General features: G+C 38.4%; 1 non-coding gene across 1 annotated transcript; it reads right to left on the minus strand.

Annotated features, from left to right (window-relative positions):
• Window positions 1-14,768: 14,768 nt before the first annotated feature.
• On the minus strand, window positions 14,769-14,840 carry TRNAS-GGA (transfer RNA serine (anticodon GGA)). Its single transcript has one exon. It is a non-coding gene; the product is annotated as a tRNA-Ser (tRNA).
• Window positions 14,841-22,208: the final 7,368 nt, after the last annotated feature.

The raw sequence follows: 22,208 nt of genomic DNA on the forward strand, positions 1-22,208 counted from the left end.
CAGCTTGATGATAGAGTAGTTCAAGTGAAAATGTTTGGGTAAGACTAATTGAGAGTGGCAACAGAGATGTAGAAATGGAGAGTATTAATAATTTAAAAAGTAAATTTGGATTTAGAATCACCTGAACTTCATACTGGATGAAGGAGGACATCAGGACAAAGCTATATTGAAATGATTTCTAATTCTTTAGCAACTGGATGAGAGACTAAAGGGCCACATGATAAGAAAAGGACCATTATAGGGGAGTAGATAGTAATACAGAAGGGAGGACTCAGATGAGAATGTGTATACAGTAAGTCTCCTACATTCGAACAAGTTCTGGTCCCAGAATGTGTTCCTAAGTTCTTTATTTGTGAGTCCAACAAAGTTAGCTTAGGTATTCAACTAAAACAATAAACTCTATAGTACTGTACTGTAATAGCTTTATAATAGTTTTCACATAAATAATACATAATAAAAATAAGGATACACAAAACTATTTTTATTTCAATCTTATAGTATAGTACCTTGAAAAGCAGAGTAGTACAGTATAACAACTGGCACATAGGGGCTGGCCTCGAGTGAACAGGCAAGAAAGTCACTGACTGGAGGAGGAAGGGGCGGTGGGAGATAGCAGAGCTGAAGTGTTTTCAGCAATAAGAGATGGAAGGCAAGCTGCAATTTCACTCATGCCTGATGCTGATGGCACAGCTCCTGGTTCATTGTTAGATTCAATTGTATGTACTTAAAAAAAAAAAAAAAAAACAATGATCCAGTGATATTTGGGGGTAGCTCTTTTTTTCTCATCATAGATGACATGGTAGCACTGGATTACATTCTGAACGACTTCTACAACCTTTGTATACTGTTCTACGTTCAGGTCCTGTGCCTCTAAAGCTATCTGCTGTGCTGTGCTTAGTTGCTCAGTTGTGTCTGACTCTTTGCAACACCATGGACTGTTAGCCTCCCAGGCTCCTCTGTCTACGGGATCCTCTAGGCAAGAATACTGGAGTGGGTTGCCATGCCTTCCTCCAGGGGATCTTCCCAACCAGGGATCTAACCCAGGTCTCACGAATTGCAGACAGATTCTTTACTGTCTGAGCCACCAGAGACTATCAGTGTCTCCTTAAATAAAGAAAATCCTCTTGCCATTTCCTGCATTGTGAATCTCTTCAGCTCTTCAATTGCTTCTTCTTTGTCTTGTCTCTCTTTGCCCTTTCTCTGGGCCTCCAGTTTCTGGTGCTTCTTAACAGTACCAACTACATCACACCTGCTTTTACACTTGCTTCTGGACATCTTGGACTTGAAATAAAAATACTGCACTACTGTATTCTATATAGTACTATATTGTAAATTACACAAAAGCACAATCGATTGTAGAGGATGCACACACATGATGATGTACACGAGACACGTGAACTTAACTTACAGGACTGGACATGTGAACACAAGTTTGCCTTTTTGAAAGTTCACAACTCGAAGGTTTGTATATAGGGGACTTGTACATGTGTTCTTTTTGAGCACAAAGATGGTATTTTAATCCATGACAATCAAGGAGGTCCTTAAAAGAGACAGTGTAGAATGAGAAATAAAATTAAGCAGGAAAGGAGAGAGGAAGTAAGCCTTAGCCAAAGAAGCCAGAAAGATAGAAGGGAAGTCAGAAGTGTGATGATGTCATGGAAACCAGGAATGGAAAGAATTTCCATGATAGGATGGGATGTTTTGTCCGGGGTTTCAGACAAGATGGGGAGTGAAGTGTTCTCCATATGGTCAAATCCAGTACACAGTTTTCAGGTCTGTTCTATTGAAAGGTTGTTGCTGAAGCATGAAAGACTTCTGGATTCTTGGCCTCCAGAGGAGAAGAATTCAATCTGGGGCCAGAGACGAGGCTTGATTGCTCAGATCTTTTGTGTAATGAAGTTTTATTAAAGTGTAAAACAGATAAAGAAAGCTTCTGACATAGACATCAGAAGGGGGCAGAAAGAGTGCCCCCTCGCTAGTGTTAGCAATGGAGTTATGTACTTTTTAATTCGTTATTACAATGAATCAAAAGAATATCTGGAGGTTGTAAAGACCTTACTAGACCGACTCCCATAATTTACATTTTAAGATTACAGGATTAGCCAGAAGGTTTTTTCCAGAAGCTGTCCTCAAGCAGTATACATTATTGTTATATAATCCCAAGGAATGTAGAGGAAAAACAAGTTTGTCCTTTTCTCCTCCTTGAGAATTCCAGACCCCTATCTCCTCCTCAAGAACCCTGCCTAGGAACTGACTGACTATTCTGAAAATCTTGGCAGTAATGTAAAATAGATAGCCAGTGGGAATTCGCTGCACGACTCACAGAATTCAAACAGGGGCTCTGTAACAATCTAGAAGAGTGGGATGGGGAGAGAGAAGGGAAGGTTTGAGAGGAAGGGGACAGGGGTATAACTGTGGCTGATTCTTGTTGATTACTGACAGAAAACAACAAAAATTCTGTAAACCAATTATCTTTTCATTAAAAAAAAAAAGACTTAAAAAACGTGTACAGGAAACTGGGTAAAACTTGGAGGTTGGTAATTGGGAAAGGACACTTTTAGACAGAACATAGTATAGACTATTCATATAATAATGGGAAGGGTACATAAAATGCGATTGATGATCTGGGAAAATAACAGGTAAAAGAAAAATAACTGTTTTTGAGAAGATGGAAACATGTGGAAACCTGATGGAAACAAGTAAATATAATATGCCTAGCCGATGTTAACAGAGAAGGCAATGGCACCCCACTCCAGTCCTCTTGCCTGGAAAATCCCATGGACAGAGGGCCTGGTGGGCTGTAGTCCATGGGGTTGCGAAGAGTCAGACACGACTGAGCGACTTCACTTCACTTCACTTTAAACATGGGGAGGACCATTAGCAAAGGCGTGTGTGCTAAGCTGCTTCAGTTGAGTCTGACTCTGTGCAACCATATGGACTGTAACTCACTAGGCTCCTCTGTCCATGGGCATGTCCAGACAAGAATACTGGAGGAGTTGCCATGCCCTTCTCCAGGGGATCTTCCTGACCCAGGGATCAAACCGGTGTCTCTTATATCTCTTGCATTGGCAGGCAGGTTCTTTACCACTAACACCACCTGGGAAGCCCCTTTAGCAAAGGAAAGGACACTTTTTCTTTTTGGCAATTAAAAAAAATAATTTTATTGAAGTATAGTTAATTTACAGTGTTGTGTTCATTTCTGATGTACAGCAAAGTGATTCTGTTATACGTATATAATCTTTTTCATACTCTTTTCATTAAGCTTTATTATAGGATATTGAATATAGCCCCTTGTGCCATACAGTAGGACCTTGTTTATTCATCTTATATGTAACAATTTACAGCTGCTAATCCCAAACTCCAGATCCTTCCCACTGGCCCTCCCATTTCACAACCACAAATCTGTCCTCTGTGAGTCTGCTTTTGTTTCATAGATATATGCATTTTAGATAGATATATGTCATATTCAGATTCCATATATAAGTGATATTATATGGTATTTGTCTTTCTATTTTGGGCTTACTTCACTTAGTATGATAATCTCTAGGTCCATCCATGTTGCTACAAATGGCATTATTTCCATTTTATAGCTAATATTCCTTTATGTATATATACCATATCTTCTTTATCCATCTGTTGATGGACATTTATGTTCTTTCTATGTTTTGGTTATTGTAAATAGCACTGCTATGAATATAGGGGTGTGTGGGGTGTGTGTATCTTTTTATAGTTTGTGTGGGTATATGCCCAGGTATAGGACTGCTGTATTATATGACAATTCTATTTCTAAGTTCTTTGAGAAGCCTCCATAATGTTTTCTATAGTGTCTGCCCCAATTTATATTCCCACCAACAGTGTAGGAGGGTTCTCTTTTCTCTACACTATCTCTAGCATTTATTGTTTGAGCTTTTTTCATGATGGCCATTTTGACCAGTGCAAAGTGATACCTCATTTGCTTTTCTCTAATAATCAGTGATGCTGAGCATCTTTTCATGTGCCTCTTGAAAGACAGCCCTTCCAGCTGGGAGGAAGATGAGTCCCTTCTTGTCTGATAACATCTTCCTATATGATGTACAAAGCAAAGTCAACAACTGAAGGATGCAGGGATGGTGGCGGTGAGGAGATAAAGGGAAATCATTAAATGTATGAAATAAAAGCATTAGGAGGGTAAACTTATAGGACCATGGTGAGATTTTCAGGTGGTGATAAGTACTCATTTGAGTTTGAGAGAATAAATTTACAGTAACACTAGTCTGCCTGATTTCATGACTGAACCCCTTCTATAATATACTGAATGAATGCAAAAGAAAGGACGTTGGATAATTGGGTTCATTAGAGGTAAAGTGGTTTTGTTTTTGTTTTGGCAAGGAAGTTGAGAATATTTGCAAAAGAATGGCAAAATGAGAGTGTATACCTAAATATCTACATTTTATTCACCTCTACTGCATTGCCACCAGGAGTTACTGGACTGCTGCTGCTGCTGCTAAGTCGCTTCAGTCGTGTCCGACTATGTGTGACCCCATAGACGGCAGCCCACCAGGCTCCCCCGTCCCTGGGATTCTCCAGGCAAGAACACAGGAGTGGGTTGCCATTTCCTTAGGACTTAAACAAGCAACTCCTTTAACAGCAATAACAGCATCAAACTCTGATTCTGTAAGATTAAAAGTGGAAGAAAGAAAACATTTAAAGGGAGGAAACAAAAATATCCTACACCAGGGGTCCCCAACTTCCAGGATCTAATGCTTGATGATCTGAGGCAGAGTTAATATAATAATAATAGAAACAAAGTGCACAATAAATACAATGCACTTGAATCATCCTGAAACTATTCCCCAAACCCCTGTCTGTGGAAAAACCATCTTCCAGGAAACCAGTTCCTGGTGCCAATGAAGTTGGAGACTGCTTTCCTACATGGCTAGTTACTAATTATATCAATATGCTCTGTCTGGGAAAGTAAAGTTCTTCTAATTTGCAAAAGTATGTTCTGAACATACCTATGTTTGGAAAATCTTCTAGGATTGCTAGTAATATTATTCCTTAGGCATAGTACTGAGATGTCCTGTATTTTTCTGAAACACTTAACTTTTGAAGCAAAAGTGCATTTTTGCTACATGTTTTGCTGTGTTTTCTCTTAAATTCTTTATTTTCTTAAAACTATTTCCCATATCTGCTTTATCCTTGTTAATGGACACTAGAAAAATTACAATTTCATGAAAATTTAATGTTGATTAAAATAGATTTTCTATCTTTTGAATAGGAAAGACATGATACATAATTGCTTGTAAGATTTAAGCAGCCATGGTGTGCAAATTGATTCCTTTAAGAGAAATGTGCTGTTTTAAGGTCACTATTTCATGCATGCATCATTCATTACCCATGGTGACACTATATTGCCTATTCAAAGTTATCTCAAAGCCAGAAACAAATAAAAGGCTAGGCCTAAGCTAGTGAGAAATGTGGTTTATTAGCATTTTTACAGATTCTTGCAAGTAAAGTTTCACTAAATGAATGCACATGGGAATGATCTTGAATAGATAAGTTTCTCTGTAAATCTTTCATTGTAGGATCAAAGATTATGAGTTTTACCATAGACAGTTTGCCATAGACAATTTTAAATTTATTTTATTCCAATCTCAGATACATATATTTCTAAGTTTCATGCAAAATCAGCTACCATATATAACATGTAAATGTTTGCTCATGCCTATATTTTAATTATAAAGTGAAATCAGAAATGAATGTAAAATTTTGGAAAGAGCTGACCTAGTAAATACTATAATTTACTCATATACCAAAATTTATTGTGATGAAAACTAGTAATTTTTGTTGTTGACATTTACACTTGTCTCTTCAAAGCAGTGGATGTAAATTATAAATCTAAAATATGTTGTCAGTATTAAGTGTTAGGAAAATTAAGACCTTTTTCATGTCACTTGACTTTTGAGATGAGCAAAATCAAGAGACTTCACAGCAGAAACCCAAACAGGTCTGATGGGGTAAAGTAGAAACCTCAGAATGAACACTTTCAAGAATATTACTGGAAATCCAGCAAGTAAAACAAAACAAAGGACTAAAAGTAAGGTGCCAGGAAAGCAACGTAGTTCTGATAATTCCTGTAGGGGATATAAGTTAAGTTCAGTTCCGTTCAGTCACTCAGTCGTGTCCAACTCTGTGACCCCACGAATCACAGCACGCCAGGCCTCCCTGTCCATCACCAACTCCCGGAGTTTACCCAAACTCATGTCCATTGAGTCGATGACGCTTCAGTTCAGTTCAGTCGCTCAGTCGCGTCCAACTGTTTGCGACCCCATGAGTCGCAGCACACCAGGCCTCCCTGTCCATCACCAACTCCCGGAGTTCACTCAGACTCACATCCATCAAGTCAGTGATGCCATCCAGCCATCTCATCCTCTGTCGTCCCCTTCTCCTCCTGCCTCCAATCCCTCCCAGCATCAGAGTCTTTTCCAATGAGTCAACTCTTCGCATGAGGTGGCCAAAGTACTGGACTTTCAGCTTTAGCATCATTCCTTCCAAAGAAATCCCAGGGCTGATCTCCTTCAGAATGGACTGGTTGGATCTCCTTGCAGTCCAAGGGACTCTCAAGAGTCTTCTCCAACACCACATTTCAAAAGCATCAATTCTTCGGCGCTCAGCCTTCTTCACAGTCCAACTCTCACATCCATACATGACCACTGGAAAAACCATAGCCTTGACTAGATGGACCTTTGTTGGCAAAGTAATGTCTCTGCTTTTGAATATGCTGTCTAGGTTGGTCATAACTTTCCTTCCAAGGAGCAAGCGTCTTTTAATTTCATGGCTGCAGTCACCATCTGCAGTGATTTTGGAGCCCAGAAAAATAAAGTCTGACACTGTTTCCTCTGTTTCCCCATCTATTTCCCATGAAGTGATGGGACCGGATGCCATGATCTCTGTTTTCTGAATGTTGAGCTTTAAGCCAACTTTTTCACTCTCCACTTTTACCTTCATCAAGAGGCTTTTGAGTTCCTCTTCACTTTCTGCCATAAGGGTGCTGTCATCTGCATATCTGAGGTTATTGATATTTCTCCCGGCAATCTTGATTCCAGCTTGTGCTTCTTCCAGTCTAGCATTTCTCATGATGTACTCTGCATATAAGTTAAATAAACAGAGTGACAATATACAGCCTTGATGTACTCCTTTTCCTATTTGGAACCAATCTGTTGTTCCATGTCCAGTTCTAACTGTTGCTTCCTGACCTGCATACAAATTTCTCAAGAGGCAGATCAGGTGGTCTGGTATTCCCATCTCTTTCAGAATTTTCCACAGTTTATTGTGATCCACACAGTCAAAGGCTTTGGCATAGTCAATAAAGCAGAAATAGATGTTTTTCTGGAACTCTTTTGCTTTTTCCATGATCCAGCGGATGTTGGCAATTTGATCTCTGGTTCCTCTGCCTTTTCAAAAACCAGCTTGAACATCAGGAAGTTCACGGTTCACATATTGCTGAAGCCTGGCTTGGAGAATTTTGAGCATTACTTTACTAGCGTGTGAGATGAGTGCAATTGTGCAGTAGTTTGAGCATTCTTTGGCATTGCCTTTCTTTGGGATTGGAATGAAAACTGATCTTTTCCAGTCCTGTGGCCACTGCTGAGTTTTCCAAATTTGCTGGCATATTGAGTGCGGCACTTTCACAGCATCGTCTTTCAGGATTTGGAATAGCTCAACTGGAATTCTATCACCTCCACTAGCTTTGTTCGTAGTGAAGCTTTCTAAGGCCCACTTGACTTCACATTCCAGGATGTCTTGCTCTAGGTCAGTGATCACACCATCGTGATTATCTGGGTCGTGAAGATCTTTTTTGTACAGTTCTTCTATGTATTCTTGCCATCTCTTCTTAATATCTTCTGCTTCTGTTAGGTCCATACCATTTCTGTCCTTTATCGAGCCCATCTTTGAGTGAAATGCTCCTTTGGTATCTCTGATTTTCTTGAGGAGATCTCTAGTCTTTCCCATTCTGTTGTTTTCCTCTATTTCTTTGCATTGATTGCTGAAGAAGGCTTTCTTATCTCTTCTTGCTATTCTTTGGAACTCTAATGATGGAAATATGAGTTCTACTAGTCAGAAGCATTACTACTTGAGTTATAATTACTCACAAAGCAGGAAAAGAAAACTAGCTATGTGCAGGAGTATATTTAACTAAAATTCAACAGAATCAGTTAACAAGTTTATTGAGAATACTGCTGCTGTCATTCTGCTGACATTGTTGGCCAAATAATCAATTTTTGTACTAGTAGGAAGCACAGGTGGAACTTGTAGTTTATTAATATCTCATCTTTAAAAAATGGCTGTTTTATTAAAAGCTCTATCTATTTGTGCTCATGTTTCTAATCTACTGCATTTCCTGGGTGATATATACTGAGGTGTATGTAAAGTGGTTTTATGAAGAGCCATGACTGGGGAGGATGTTATTTGTGCCTAGGCATCTTTTAAAATGATAACTTTATAGAGATATAATTATGAAGTTCATCCTTTTAAAAGTACAGGATACATCAGTGACTCTTTTGCTATCTCATATACAGGGTTATTGTTACGATCTTTGGACTCTGTGGGAGAAGGAGAGGGTGGAATGATTTGGGAGAATGGCATTGAAACATGTATAATATCATATAGGAAACGAGTCGCCAGTCCAGGTTCGATGCACGATACTGGATGCTTGGGGCTGGTGCACTGGGATGACCCAGAGGGATGGTACGGGGAGGGAGGAGGGAGGAGGGTTCAGGATGGGGAACACGTGTATACTTGTGGCAGATTCATATTGATATATGGCCAAACCAATACAATATTGTAAAGTTAAATAATAAAATAAAATTAAAGAAAAATAAAGAAAAAACATAAAGAAAAAAAATAAAAGTACAGGATATATAAAGTATATATAAAGTATACTCTGATATTTTAAAGTATATTCATAAAGTTGTGCAATCACCACTAATATCAAACTTGAAGCATTTTTGTCACCTTGAAAAAAAACAAAAAAGACACCCATTATCCATTTCATCACCTCAAAATGATACCCATTAGCAGGCACTCCCCTTACACCTGTCCCTGTTCCTAAGAACTAAGAAACTATATTCTGTTGTATGGATTGGCCCTTTGTGTCAGAGTCTTTTCACTTAGCATGCTTTTTTTTTTTTCAAGATTCATCCATGTACCTTATTGCTTTTTATAGCTGAATCATATTATGTTGTATGGATATACCACATTTAATATGTCTATGTATTGCCTGAAGGGCCATTTGGATTGTTTCCACATTTTTATTAACTTGAATAATTCTGCTATGACTGGAGAAGGAAATGGCAACCCACTTCAGTATTCTTGCCTGGAGAATCCCGTGGACAGGGGAGCCTGGTGGGCTGCTGTCCGTGGGGTTGCACAGAGTCGGACACGACTGAAGCAACTTAGCATGCGTGCATGCATGCATTGGAGAAGGAAATGGCAACCCACTCCAGTATTCTTGCCTGGAGAATCCCAGAGACAGAGGAGCTTGGTGGGCTGCCGTCTATGGGGTCGCACAGAGTCAGACACAATGCGACTTAACAGCAGCAGCAGCTATGAATATCAGTGTTCATGATTTTGTGTGGACATATGTTTTCAGCTGTCTTAGATATACAGGTAGGGTTTAAATTCTTCCTTTCAAACCTGTATTCTTTAATTCCTTTTCCTTGATTCACTGACTTGGTTAGAACCTCTTGTTTTCAGGCACTCAGTCGTGTCTGACTCTTGGTGATCCCAAAGAAGAAGAAGCTCTAGAATAATGCAAACTAGAAGTGATGAGAGTAGAAATCCTTGTCTTGTTCCTGATATTGCAGGGAAAACATTCAGTTTCTCACCATTAAGTGTGATACTGCTGCTGCTGCTGCTGCTAAGTCGCTTCAGTTGTGTCCGACTCTTAGCGACTCCATGAACTGCAGCTTACCAGGCTCCTCCGTCCATGGGATTTTCCAGGCAGGAGGACTGGAGTGGGTTGCCATTGCCTTCTCTGAGTGTGATACTAGTTGTGGCCTTTTTTTTTGTAGGTAATCTACATCCATTGCAAAAGTTCCATTCTGTTCCATAGTGTTGTGTTTCATTTTAAATAGGTGTTAGATTAAGTCTGTAGTTTTCTGTAATGCTTTGGTCTGCTTTGATATCAGAGTAATATTGGAGTCAGACTGAGTTGAAATGTGTTTTGTGTGCTTTTATTTTGGAAGAGTTTGTGAAAAATTGGTGTTGCTTTCTTTAAATGTTTGGTAGAATTCATCAGAAAGCCATCAGGGCCTGGGCTTCTCTTTGTGGGAAAATTTAAATTACTGAGTCAATCTCTTTACTTATTGATCTATTCAGACTTTCTGTTTCTTCACGAGTCACTTTTGGTAGTTTATGTTTTTCTAGAATTTTTTAAATATCATCTAATTTATATAATTGGTTATTTCAGAGTGTGTTGCTTAATGTCCACATGAAAGTAAATTTCCTTTATTTGTTTCAAATACTGTAAGAATTTTATTTTGTATTTATCATTTTTTCTTCCCATTTTTTCATTTCCCTGTCTTCTTTTTCCTGCCTTTCTGTATTTTACTTGAATGTCTTTCAGAATTCCATTTTGATCTGTCTGTAGTGTTTGAGTATATAGTTTTATATAGATTTTTAGTGATATCTTTTTTTAATTTAAATTTACTTATTTTAATTGGAGGCTAATTAGTGATATCTTTTTGTATATATTAATTCAAGTGATTTACAGAAACCTTACCTCCCCTTTATGTCTTTTTATCCTTCCATGTTTATAATACAGGTGTCTTAAATATTTCCTTTACACATATTTATAACTATAATAATACTATAATTTTTGCACAACTCCAAAACATAATTTTAAAAATTCCACAGGAAAGCCTGTTTACTTACCCATATTTTTCCTTGCTATGTTGCCTCTTCCTTCCTAGTTTCAAGTTTCTTCTGTTTCCTTTCTATGTGAAGGACGTCCTTTGGCCATTCCTTTAAGGTAAATTCGCCGGTGACAAATTCTATTAATTTTCCTTCATCTGAGAATGCTTTGATTCCCTCTTTATTTCTGAAGGATATTTTTTCCAGCATAGGAGTCTAAGTTGATATTTTTGTTTGTTTGTTTTTCTTTCAGGAATTAAAAGATGTGCCACCTTTTCCTGGCCTTCGGATTTCTGGTAAGTGTTCTGTTATCATTCTTATTGTTTTTTCCCTGTAAGTAAGGTGTCCTTTCCCTGTAAGTAAGGCTGCTTTCAAAGTTTTTTATTTAAATTTTAGAAGTTTAATTAACATGTACCTTAGCATGCAGTTCTTTGGGCTTATCCTGTTTGGGGTTGTTCAGCTTCTTGAACTTTTATGTTTGTTTTTTATTTTATTTATTTATCTTTTTGCCAAAATTGAGACAGTATCAGCCTTTACTTTTTTAAGTACTTTTTTTTAAGCCCTGTCTTCTTTCTCCTCTACTTCCAGAACTCCAATGATATAAATATTAGATCTTTTGTTATAGTCTCAACATATCTCAGGGGCCCTGTTAACTGTTTTTTTTTGTTTGTTTGTTTGTTAGGTTAATTTATTTTCTTTCTGTTTTTCAGGCTGAGTAATTTTTTTGTTCATTCTCCAGTTCCTGATTTTTTCTCTGGTCTCCATTTGCCATTGATCATATCAACTATGTTTTAAAATTATGGTTATTGTATTTTTCTTTGTGAAATATCCACTTGGTTCTTTATATCTTCTCTTTCTTTACTGGTACTTTGTATTCTTTTCTTGAGGCATTCTAATTTTTAATTTGTTTCAAGAATGTTTGCAATTGTCTGTGGAGATATTTATATCATGGCTGCTTTAAAATTCTTGTAATATAATTCTAACATCTCCTTTTTCTTGGGGTTGGCGTCTAGTGATTATCTTTTTTCTATTAAGTTTGAGATTTTCATTTTTTTTTCTTTTTAATGGGTACTTCCCCTTTCTCTTCTTTTTTTAAATTTTATTTTTATTGTTTTTTAAACATCAAAAACATTTTGTATTGGGGATATTGCTGATTAACAATGTTGTGATAGTTTCAAGTGAACAAGGGAGGCACTCAGCCATACAATACTTGAATCTGTTCTCCCCCAAACCCCCCTCCCATCCAGGCTGGCACATAACATCGAGCAGAGTTCCATGTTGCTGTACAATAGGTTTTTGTTGGTTATCCATTTTAAATATAGTAGTGTGTCCGTGGCCTTCCCAAAGTCCTTAACTGTCCCTTCCCCCTAACAATCATGAGTTCATTTTCTAAGACTGTGAGTCTCTTTCTGTTTTGTAAAAAAGTTTATTTGTATTTCTTTTCAGATATAAGAGTATCATGTATTTCACCTTCACTGTCTGACTTACTTCACTCATTATGACACTCTCTAGATCACCCATGTTGCTGCAAATGACCTTATTCATCCTTTTTAAAGGTGAGTAATATTCCATTGAATATATGTACCATATCTTCTTTATTCATTCATCTGTCAGTGGTCATGTAGGTTGTTTCCATGTCTTGGTTATTGTCAATAGTGCTGCAATGAACATTGGGGTGCATGTATCTTTTGGGGCCATGTTTTTGGATAGCTTTCTGTGATTGTGGTATTAATTCTGGAGGCTGATGAGACTGTAGTTCTTGTTTCTTCTGTTTGCCTTCTAGTGGATGAGGATAAGAGGCTTGTGCAAGCTTTCTGATGCAAGGAACTGGCTCTGGGGGAAATTGGGTCTTGCTTTGGTGGGCAGGGCTGTGCTCAGTAAAACTTCAATCCAATTTTCTGCTGATGAGGGGTGGGGTGCTGTGCTCCGTCCCTGTTAGTTGTTTGGTCTGAGACAACCCAGTACTGAAGTCTATAGGCTGCTATAGTAGGGCTATTGGAGGCCTCCAAGACAACTTATGCTAAGACAGATCTCCCAGAACTGCTACTGCCAGTGACCCTGTCCCCATGGCAGGCCACTGCTGACTCATGCCTCTGCAGGAGACCCTCAAACACTCACAGGTAGTTTTGGCTCAATCTCCTGTGGGGTGACTGCTCCTTTTCCCTGGGTACTGGGGTGCACAAGATTTTGTTTTCCCCTCCAAGAGTCTCTGTTTCCCCCAGTCCTATGGGAGCTCTGTAATCAAATTCTTCTGGCCTTCACAGTTAGGTTCCCTGTGGGTTCTCAGTCCCTTGGCCAGATCTCCAGGCTGGGGAGCCTGATGTGGGGTCTAAAACCTTCACAATGGTTTGAAAACTTCTTCTGTCTTATTATTCTCCAGTTTTTGAGTTGCCCACCTGGCAGGTATAGGATTTGATTTATAGTAATTGTTCCCCTCCTACCATTTTTTTTGTAGCTTCTCATTTGTCCTTGGATGTGGGGTATCTTTTTTTGGTGGGTTCCAGTGTCTTCCTGCTGATGGTTGTTCAATAGCTAGTTGTGATTTTGGTGCTCTGGCAGGATAAGATGAGCACATATCCTTCTACTTTGCCATCTTGATCTTGTCTTGAAATTTTCATGGTTCTTGATCATGAGCAAAGTTCTGTTTAAACCAGAACATGTTTATAATATGTATGAAACTTTGGATCTTATTTAAAACTTCTGTGTTAGCTGCCTTTCTGTGACACCTCTCACACTGTGAAAGAAGAAAGGCTGTTTCATTATTGCCAGGTAGAGACAAGAGCCCAGATTCTCTACTTAGCCTCCAGTGACCCTCAAGGAGAGTGAGGTATTATTGCTGGATCTCCCCATGTGATTGCCACTGACACTGTGGTGGGAGTGGCCTTATTACTACTGGGTCAAAGACATTATCTCCACAAGGCTTTCTTGACACGACTCCATTGAGGAGTAGGTAAGGGACTCTGTTAAGTCCAAGTAGATGTAAAAGTTCAATCTCCACTAACACCTCTGGTGATGGACTTCATTGCCCTCCAGTGGAAATGGAAGTCCTTACTCTTACTTGGCCTTCTTTACCATCTCAGCAGGGATAGTAAGGCACCTTCTTACAGGTGGAAGTGCCACACTCATATTTTTCCTGATATAGATGGAAATGTGGTCATAGATTTTTCCACAGGATTTTTTTTTTCTGTTTGACTGCAGTAAAGCAGATATTGTTGATAAGTTTTCTGTCTTGATAGGTCTCCCTTTTTTGTGGCTAGAGAGACCAGGCTGTTGTTATTGTTTTTTATAATGTGTCAGTATAGTTTGGTCACTCAGTCGAGTCCAATTCTTTTTGATTCCCTGGACTGCAGCATTCCAGGATTCCCTGTCCATCACCAACTCCTGGAATGTGCTCAAACTCATGTCCATCGAGTTAGTGATGCCACCTAATCATTTCATTCTCTGGTGACCCCTTCTCCTCCTGCTTTCAATCTTTCCCAGCATCATGGTTTTTTCTAAGGAGTCAGTTCTTCACATCAGGTGGCCAAAGTATTGGAGCTTCAGCTTTAGCATGAGTCTTTCCAATGAATATTCAGGACTGATTTCCTTTAAGATTGACTTGTTTGATTTCCTTTCAGTCCAAGGGACTTTCAAGAGTCTTCTCCAACATCACAATTCAAAAGCATCAATTCTTCAGTGCTCAGCTTTCTTTATGGTCCAACTTCCACATCCATACATGACTACTGGAAAAACCATAGCTTTGAAGTGAAATGAAGTCACTCAGTCGTGTCCGACTCTTTTCGACCCTGTGGACTGTAGCCTGCCAGATTCCTCTGTCCATGGGATTCTCCAGGCAAGAATCTGGAGTGGGTTACCATTTCCTTCTCCAGGGGATCTTCCCGACCCAGGGATCGAACCCGGGTCTCCTGCATTCCAGGCAGACGCTTTAACCTCTGAGCCACCAGGGAAGCCCTAGGTGGACATTTGTCAGCAAAGTAATGTCTCTGCTTTTTAATATGCTGTCTAGGTTCATCATACCTTTTCTTGTAAGGAGGAAGTGTCTTAATTTTATGGCTGCAGTCCCCATATGTACTGATTTTGGAGCCCAAGAAAATAAAGTCTGTCACTGTTTCCACTGTTTCCCCATCTAGTTGCCATGAAGTGATGGGACTGGATGCCATGATCTTAGTTTTTGAATGCTGAGTTTTAAGCCAGTTTTTTCACTCTCCTCTTTCACTTTCATCAAGAGGCTCTTTAGTTCTTCTTCACTTCAGCCACTTGATGCGAAGAACTGACTCATTTGAAAAGACCCTGATGCTGGGAAAGATTGAAGGCAGGAGGAGGAGGGGATGACAGAGGATGAGATGGTTGGATGGCATCACGGACCCAATGGACATTAGTTTGAGTAAACTCCATGAGTTGGCAATGGACAGGGAGGCCTGGCGTGCTACAGTCCTTGGGGTCACAAAGAGTCAGACACAACTGAACGACTGAACTGAACTGAACTACTCAATGAGATAAATGACCTTTAACTACTTTTGTATTTCTCTTTTCTATAAAACAAATCTTTGAATAGAAACAGTACTAATAAAAGAAGAGAAAAAAACAGACAATAATGAAACCAGGTGACATGCTAAGGATGTAAATCAGTGCTACATTGCCCAGAGCCTTACAACCACTGCTTATATACTGGCCTAAATTTAGAGAATGAGGATGTGGGACTCCTGCATGCTAAAGTCAAAGGATGGTTACTGAATTCCTCAGTTTATCTGCTACAAGTTCTGAGAAATAAACTGAATTTTTTCTCCTTAATGGAACAACATAAAGGCATACAGTATAATATGCTTTGAGATCAAAGTAATTATTGATTTTTCTCATTTTTAAAGATAAGAGAAATGATATTGAGAGTAGTTAGGAGATTTTCCCCAGGTTGTCAAAATGGCAGAATTGAGTTTTCAAATCCAGGCTGTTTTCTATTTGCTATGCTACTTCCTTTACAGCATTCTATTAAGTCAATAGATAGAACTTATTTTTAATTTTGACTTAATAACAATGTAATTATTCTTTCATGACTTTTTTGCCCACTCTGTGTATTATTGAATTCAAACTCAAGAATTTCCATAAGAAATAATTCTATAGTTCTGTAGTAAATAAAATGGCACAGAGCTTCCAATTACAATGGAGAAATGTATTTTGCAGGTGGGTGACCTTGGGGTGCCAAATCACTTGATATTATGAGGATTAGGGTGGGTGTAAAGTGAATTATCTTTGCTTTGTAATGATGGTGTCCCATTTATCTAAATATAAGTTTCTTAAAACTAGTTTTTCTCTCCAATTTTTTCTTTTAAACATTGGTATTTTTCCAAAATTTCTAAGTGTATTATAATTAACTTAATTGCTCCCAATAATCATAAACTCTATAAAGCAATCTATGTTAATGTCTTTATCATATTCTTCTTAAAATGAGTAGATTATAAACAGACCTCCACACGTCTGAAATATGAGTTTCAGTTTTATCTTGATATATGTCTTAAATAAATAAGAAAATATCAAAAGGGATTGTTAAATACAGAAAAATAAGTTCTGCCCAGGCAACATTAGTATTCATTGGAGCCTCCATTTATATTATCATTTTAGATGGAAAATTAGCCTTTGTATTCAATTCAACTTTAATAATCAAGTCTGGATGCAGTGTATTGATTTAGAATTTTGGAACATCACTTCTGATCATATCATGTTGCAACAAAATGTATTATGACATGATGAGCCTGGCTTGAATCTTTGCTATGAATAACTACAATGAAAAAAGGTATGAAGCAGGATTGTTCAAAGGAAATCCAAAACGAAAAGGATGTATTTAATGACATCTATAGAAATGGCAGCACCAAATAGACTCTGTTGTGGAAGAGTCCGGGTTTCTGTGTCCTAATGATGGAAGTAAAAAGTCTGAGGATAAGAAGCTTTAGTTCTGAAAGAATTACTCCCCCAGTGCAATGACCTCCCCACATCTAAGAGTCAAACTGTCTCAGAAATTGAGTGTTTATTTAGGGACAATAGAGTGATAATATCTCCATGAGACAGGAGAGATCAAGGTTATATAGATATTTCCAAATGATCCAGACTCCTTTAGTGTCAGCTGACTGCCATTCCCAGGTTGTAAAGTAGAAGAAAGCTCTAAATGAAAATGTGTGGCTGTGAATTACCGCTCTGGTTAATGGTGTTTTTGTTAATGAAAGATCGAGAAGGCAGATTAAAAAGCCAGAAGTTTCCAACTTTTGAGGCCAGCTAATTCCAGCTTCTTTAACTGTGAGCCATTCATTAGTCTGTCAAGTAAAAAAATCACTCTAGTACTAGCATTCCCTTGATATATTCTGTGTTAGTCACTCAGCTGTGTCCGATTCTCTATAACCCCATGGACTGTAGCCTACCAGGCTCTTCTGTCCGTGGAATTCTCCAGGCAAGAATACTGGAGTGGGTTTTGCTGAATAACACTATGAGGAAGGAGAGGAAGGCTAGGGGGATGAGGCAGAGGAAGACAGGAAAGACGAGGGAAAAACCAGAACCGAACCCTAGTTAAAGGAATACTTATCTTCATCAGATTTTGGTTTAATACAAAATACACTGGGCTTCCCAGGTGGCTTGGTGGTAAAGAATCCACCTGCCAATGCAGGAGATGCAGACTTGATCCCTGGGTTGGGAAGATCCCCTGCAGGAGGAAATGGTAACCCACTCCAGTATTCTTGACTGGGAAATCCCATGGACAGAGGAGCCTGGTGGGGCTACAGTCCATGGGGTCGTAAAAAAGTCAGACACAGCTTCATGACTAAACAACAATAATACAAAAACTCAGTATTGAACTAATAGAGATCAGGAGTTGTAGGCTGTAGACCATGATGTCTCTGCCTTATTTTGTAACTTTGAAATGCCACCAAGAAACTCTGGTTCTCATGGTTCTTTGCCAAAAAAATCAGAAAGTTTAACTAGAATTTGCTTAAGGTTCTGTATCAATTACTAAAATGATAGAATCAATTACATGCCTTTCACATGCCATCTCATTTGATGATCACACCAGTTAAGTTTTATGATCTCCGTTTTATAGCTGAATTTATGGAGACAGTGCAGTTAAACAGTTTATCTCACTTGACCTTACAAAAGAAAGAGTAATAGATAGATTGGATCTTACGTCTGTCTGGCTCCAAAGACGAAGCTTTACTATTCCAAGCCATTGTACTTTGCAAAATAATAGATATTTAGTTAAATGTTGAAGTGAATACTATTTCTCCAATTTTACCTGAAAACATGAATGTTTACTTTTAAGGTTATGGAGGTCTCTTGATAAGATAGCTTATGTTAGATTATCAACATTCTTTCTTGGAAAAGAATGGTTCACAGTAAGCACTCGATATCCTGAATGAATGGGAAAAACTGGCTGTGCTGGCAACAAAATAATCTATACACCCCCTCCATTGTGTTCATGGGGTTCTCAAGACAAGAATACTGACGTGGTTTGCCATTCCTTTCTCCAGTGAACCACATTTTCTAAGGCTGTGACTAGCAGGAACATGTCCTTCAGCTGCTCCATGTAGCAAGATGATATGCCTGATGCCTTAGTTGTCTCACTGCTGGTCCTCATTGAGCATGTAAATCTTCACCTGCCATCAGCTGTCAATGTGCTTACCAGGGCCTGGGGCAAAGGCTGTGCTGGAGTCGCAACAATCCCTCTCCAATCTATTGGATATAGTTGTATTTTACTTCTTCGTGAAAGATGATCTCAATTTCTTCATTCTCTCCTAATGTGACTATTAAAATAAAGATATAGAGTATAGCTTGTTGTTGTTCAGTCGCTAGGTCGTGTCTGACTCTTGCGACCCCGTGGACAGCAATATGCCAGGCTTCCTTGTCCTTCACTATCTCCTGGAGTTTGATCAAATTTGTGCCCATTGAGTCAGTGATGCTATCCAACTATCTCATCCTCTGTCACCCTCTTCTCCTCTTGCCTTCAGTCTTTCCCAGCATCAGGGTCTTTTCCAGTGAGTCAGTTCTTCACATCAGGTAACCAAAGTATTGGAGCTGCAGCTTTAGTGGCTGATTTTTTTTTTTAGAATTGACTGGTTTGGTCTTCTTGAGAGTCCATGAGACTCTTAACAAATATAGCTTAACAAGCATAAAAAGAGAATGCATGTTCCTCTTCAGAAAAAAAAATCCCAAATGATAGACGTGAAGCTTGTCATCATAAAAAGATACTCATTAGCAGATCTTTCCAGGTGATACAGAAGCAGACCTTATGAAAAACATACTTCAGTAATCACAAACTATTTACTATATGTTTTAGAGTAGAGTATATACTTTAGAGTCAGACAAAGCAGGCTTCTAAACCTAGTAATATGACTTGAGGCAAATACATTAGCTTCCTGTTAAGAATGGGAAAAATTATTGCTATTTGTATGTTTGTGATGAGGATTAGAAATAATATAACTAAATTATTGGCAAATAAGTCTTTAGTAATTGGCATTTACTATGGTGGGAAATAAAAAGGATGTCCTCTTTGGCTTACTGAGTGAAGAAAGTGAGTTGTTTTGTTTTTTTTTAATAGCATAAATTTTAAGTTTTTCAAACAGTATCCATGGATAACTGTCTGGGGATACACATAAATGAGGTATATTTTCCAGTTTTAGTAATGCTTTTTTTCTCTCTCATAGATCTTTCAGGGCATGTATTACTTTGAAAAACTAATAAAGATGATTTCTTGAATCTCTTTACTATTGAACCAGCTCTAAACAAAGTTATCTATACAAATCAGCAGTTGTGCAGAGTAGAACATAACTAATTATAATTGTAGGGTGACATTCTGGAACAGACAGGGAGATTCTTGGACTGACCTTAGACAAGTAGTACAGAATGAACTTATTCTAAACAGCCACACAACTTGAGTCTAACCAAACATATTACCTTTGCCTTTGATCTCTTTGGAATGCCACAAAGGCCTCGTTCTTGTAATACTTCTGTGGTCTCTACTTATTAACTTAGTGCTGTAACCTGACTGTTTCATAACTGGCAATAAAATTACAGATTCAAAACTCTGAGTGTGTACATGCAAATTATTCAGGTTAAAAAAAAATCGAGCTGGGAAATACAGAGACTCAAATCCCCTTACTAATTTTAACTTCATATAGCTCACAATTTTGAAATAATAGGAAGATCTCAAGAGTAATAATGATATACAGCAGCCAAAAAGTTTAGAGTAATGGCAGAAGTCTCTTTTGCTTTTCGGTTTAAACTAGTTTGTAAATACATAAGGAATTTTTTTTTTTTAGTTTCAGATTTTTCTTCTGTATTTCGGTTCTTACAGTCTGGTTTAATCAATGATACCAACCATTGAGTGTAATACTCTGGTGGGCTACAGTCCATGGGGTCTCAAGAGTCGGACATGACTTAGCGACTCAACTACCACCACCACCACTATATTGTCAAACCCAACATTGTGGCTTCACAGTAGGAGCCCATCCATCTTTCACCCATACCTTTAGCCATAGAAACTTAAGAGAAAATACTATCACATGATCAATTTTGGTCCATAGAGTGAAGGTATTCAGTAAGACTCTTTCATGGTTCTGTTTCAAAAGTAGTATACAATAATTAATAAGAGCTTGATAGGTGAAAGTGAAAGTCATTAAGTCATGCCCAACTCTTCAACTTCATGGACTACAACTCGCCAGGCTTTTATGTCCATGGGATTTTCCAGGCAAGGATACTGGAGTGGGTTGCCATTTCCTTCTCCAGGGGATCTTCCTGACCCCGGGATCGAACCCAGGTCTCTTGTACTGCAGGCTGATTCTTTACCAACTGGGATACCAGGGAAGCCCAATTAAGAGCTTAGGCACCAGAATACTTGCACTAAGATGCAGTTTTCTAATTTATGTATTCATTTAGCAACTGTTTGTGGACCAGACATCATTTTGGACACTGGGAATTATATAGTGAAAAAACACAGAGATGTCTCTGCCATTATATTTTTTAATATTCCAGTAGGAGGATGCAGAAAGAACTACGAGATAAAAGCAGACACAGTGACTGCTGTAATGTGGAGAAGGTATTGTTTGCTAACTTGTTAGATTAATTTAGTAGTTCTGATACCTTGGAAAGTGATTGAACATCTCACACAAAACATAAAACTAGATAATATTACCAAATGCATGGGACTGAAGTGAAACAGTACACATAAAGTGCTGAACTCAGTGGCTAATATATAGTTAAGTGCTCAAAAAAACCTAAGCTGATAGAAGAAGACTTTTGCAACTTAATAAAGACTATACAAAATCTGCAGCTTACCAGGTGGTAGAGTGGTAAAGAATCTGCCTGCCAATGCAGGAGATGGAAGAGGTGTGGGTTCAATCCCTGGATAAGGAAGATCCCCTAGAGTAGAAAATGACAACCTGCTCCAGTATTGCCTGGAAAATTCCATGAACAGAGGAGCCTTATAGGCTATGGTCCATGGGGCCACAAAGAGTTGGACATGACTGAGTGACTAAGTGTACACACACAAGAAACCTACAGCTAACACTAAACTTAACGGCAAGAACTCCAAGCTTTCCCACTGATATCAGGCACAAGGCAAGGATGTTCCTTCTCACCACTCCTTTTCAAGGTTGAACTAAAAATCCTTGCTGATGCAATAAAGCATAGAAATAAAATAAAAGCCATACACATTGGCAAAGACAGAGCTCCCTTGTTCCTTTCACCTTGTCGGTACTCAGGAAGAAGAGAACTATCCATGAGCCAGGAAGTGATGTCATCACATACTGAATATGCTGGCCCCTTGATCTTGGACTTCCCAGCCTCCAGAACTGTGAAAAATAATTTTTTATTGTTGCTTATAAGCCACCCAATCTATTTATGTTGTAGCAGCCTGAATGGACTAAGATAGTCAAATAATTAATTTCTATCAAATGTGTTGTCCTCTTTGGGGCCTTTCCCTCTTCACCTTGCTGAGTCAACAGCACAAAAGGGGGGAAAAACCCCTATTTCTTAAAGGATATTAAATTCCCTAGAGAAGATTCCTTAAATACTTATGTTCACTAAGAATAAAAGACTAGGTAGCAAAGGATCTTGGTATTAGTCTCAGCATCCCTAACCTCTCTGAGATTCATTTTACCCATCTCTAAAATAAGGACAATTACTACCTTCAGTTATATGTAGATATTTGCGAGCTTTTCATGAACTGTTATTTGAACACATAAATGTAAGAGGGTACTGTATTTCTTAAATTGATATATTTTTTTTTCAAAGTGGCACCTGAAAGAGTTAACAGCATAGAAACTACCTCCTTCCAGTATCTT

This window comes from Bos indicus, chromosome 5 (assembly GCF_029378745.1).
Source record: "Bos indicus isolate NIAB-ARS_2022 breed Sahiwal x Tharparkar chromosome 5, NIAB-ARS_B.indTharparkar_mat_pri_1.0, whole genome shotgun sequence".
Lineage (NCBI taxonomy): Eukaryota > Metazoa > Chordata > Mammalia > Artiodactyla > Bovidae > Bos > Bos indicus.